Genomic DNA, 2,500 nt, shown 5'->3' on the forward strand with positions numbered 1-2,500 from the left:
AGTGGCTGGCTTGGTGGCATATGTCACTGAGCCCAGTCTACTCAGGAAGTGAAAAAAGTCCCCTTCACAGTTGGAGAAAGTGCTCTCCTGCCACCTGTCGGTCGTTGAAGGCACCACACCTCAGCAAAATAAAAATAAAAAAACAGACATGCTCAGTTCGGGGGATGTAAAGGTATTTACATAGCAAGAACAGGGAGGCTGTTGGGAGATGACAGAAGCCATGCTGCCCCAGAGTTCTCTTCTGAAATTCGCAGGAATCCAGAGGTTGGAGCGGGCTGAGGGAGTGCGCCTTCTTGCCTCTGTCGGCTTTCAAGACACATCCTCCTGCTGGGAAGCTGCCCACCCTGAGCAGCACAGGTTTGCGCTCTAGGCCGGTCGGCCACATATATCTCGCCTGATCGAGCCCGATCGAGCGGCAGCAGATGGCCTTTGGCCAGCGAAGGCTGCCGCTCTTCTTCTTGTTTCTCTGCTTGAGAGGCAGCTCAGTCCTCTGCGCTTGCGCCAGGGGCAGGCCACGTGACACGCAGGGGTCAGGCCGTGGAGAGACTGGGGCATGGCGCCAAGTGAGGTAAGCAGACCACCCCCCTCCCCCTCACTGCTCTCTGCATGCGGTGGCTCGTTGGTCTAGGGGTATGATTCTCGCTTAGGGTGCGAGAGGTCCCGGGTTCAAATCCGGGACGAGCCCTTTTTTTTGGAGCGCCGAAAACAAAAAACACAGAGTCCCCAATTCCCCCCCAAAAATAGTTTGTGCGTGACCGTATCTGGTTCGATGCCCGTCGCCAATGGTTGGCTGCTTTTAAGCCCATGGCCCAAGAGGCAGTGTTGGAAATTCCCCCTCCTTTGTAATGATGCGCTGGCGGCGAGCTGATGTATAAAGGTTTGGACATGCCTTCTGGGTGGGGACTGCCATGGCTCGCGCCACTGTTGCATCCAGCTTGGTCTTTTGTATGTGTCTGCAGCCTGTGTGTGAGGTGCTGTGAGTGCTGCCATGTAGGTCCTGCGCAGGCTTGCGCCAAACTTTCACGTTGGTGTGTGCCACCTGGCAGGTACCAGCGGGCCCCATGAGACATCAGTGCCACAAAGCCTTTCAACTGAAAGCTGTCCCAGCACACTAGAGCGCAGCCTCCCAGAGCTGTTTCTGTAGTGTAGTGGTTATCACATTTGCCTAACACGCGAAAGGTCCCCGGTTCGAGACCGGGCAGAAACATGGTGCTGGTTTCTTTTTATTTCCACAATGTCAATCGGACACATTTGACCGCATGCAGGTTTCGACAGGTATGGACAAGCCGGCACTACGCCATGAGTGATCTGAGGCCAGCCCTTATTTGCACCCTGCAAACTGTCCACTGGCTCCATCAGTGGGCGTTTCCTGCCATCCCTGGGTCCTTAAGTGAGTGTTTGGGTACTTTTGATGCAGAGATCGGGGCATGAAAACCAGCGCTGGCACGTGGCGACATTGGGTACTGAAGAATCTTTCCCAATCCTGCCCATAGCTGTCAGGGTGGCCGAGTGGTCTAAGGCGCCAGACTCAAGAGGCGCAGCTCTTACCTGCATCTGGATGTTCTGGTCTCCGATTGGAGGCGTGGGTTCAAATCCCACTCCTGACAAGCCGGGCTCATTTTTTTGAGCACATTTCAGAGTGTAAGGCTTGCGGAAAACCTCGTGGGGGCCCCCGAATGCAGCGCCCGGCAAGCCTCCCTGTTCTCTTCTGCTGCCTTGCAACTGGAGCTGTCTGCCAGAGACGCCGGAGGCACACCTGCCCTTAAACCCCCACTGGCCCACAGCTGCAAAACCCGCATTTTCTAGTGGCTGGCTTGGTGGCATATGTCACTGAGCCCAGTCTACTCAGGAAGTGAAAAAAGTCCCCTTCACAGTTGGAGAAAGTGCTCTCCTGCCACCTGTCGGTCGTTGAAGGCACCACACCTCAGCAAAATAAAAATAAAAAAACAGACATGCTCAGTCCGGGGGATGTAAAGGTATTTACATAGCAAGAACAGAGGGGCTGTTGGGAGATGACAGAAGCCATGCTGCCCCAGAGTTCTCTTCTGAAATTCGCAGGAATCCAGAGGTTGGAGCGGGCTGAGGGAGTGCGCCTTCTTGCCTCTGTCGGCTTTCAAGACACATCCTCCTGCTGGGAAGCTGCCCACCCTGAGCAGCACAGGTTTGCGCTCTAGGCCGGTCGGCCACATATATCTCGCCTGATCGAGCCCGATCGAGCGGCAGCAGATGGCCTTTGGCCAGCGAAGGCTGCCGCTCTTCTTCTTGTTTCTCTGCTTGAGAAGCAGCTCAGTCCTCTGCGCTTGCGCCAGGGGCAGGCCACGTGACACGCAGGGGTCAGGCCGTGGAGAGACTGGGGCATGGCGCCAAGTGAGGTAAGCAGACCACCCCCTCCCCCTCACTGCACTCTGCATGCGGTGGCTCGTTGGTCTAGGGGTATGATTCTCGCTTAGGGTGCGAGAGGTCCCAGGTTCAAATCCCGGACGAGCACTTTTTTTTGGAG

General features: G+C 55.9%; 2 non-coding genes across 2 annotated transcripts; both read left to right on the forward strand.

The window, feature by feature from the left end:
• The first annotated feature begins 1,134 nt into the window (after positions 1-1,134).
• Positions 1,135-1,207, forward strand: TRNAV-AAC (transfer RNA valine (anticodon AAC)). Its single transcript has one exon. It is a non-coding gene; the product is annotated as a tRNA-Val (tRNA).
• Positions 1,208-1,495: 288 nt separating this feature from the next.
• TRNAL-CAA (transfer RNA leucine (anticodon CAA)) lies at positions 1,496-1,607 on the forward strand. The gene is made up of 2 exons: positions 1,496-1,533; positions 1,562-1,607. It is a non-coding gene; the product is annotated as a tRNA-Leu (tRNA).
• Positions 1,608-2,500: the final 893 nt, after the last annotated feature.

This window comes from Ambystoma mexicanum, chromosome 2q, assembly GCF_040938575.1.
Source record: "Ambystoma mexicanum isolate Mex_15411 chromosome 2q, UKY_AmexF1_1, whole genome shotgun sequence".
Classification (NCBI taxonomy): domain Eukaryota; kingdom Metazoa; phylum Chordata; class Amphibia; order Caudata; family Ambystomatidae; genus Ambystoma; species Ambystoma mexicanum.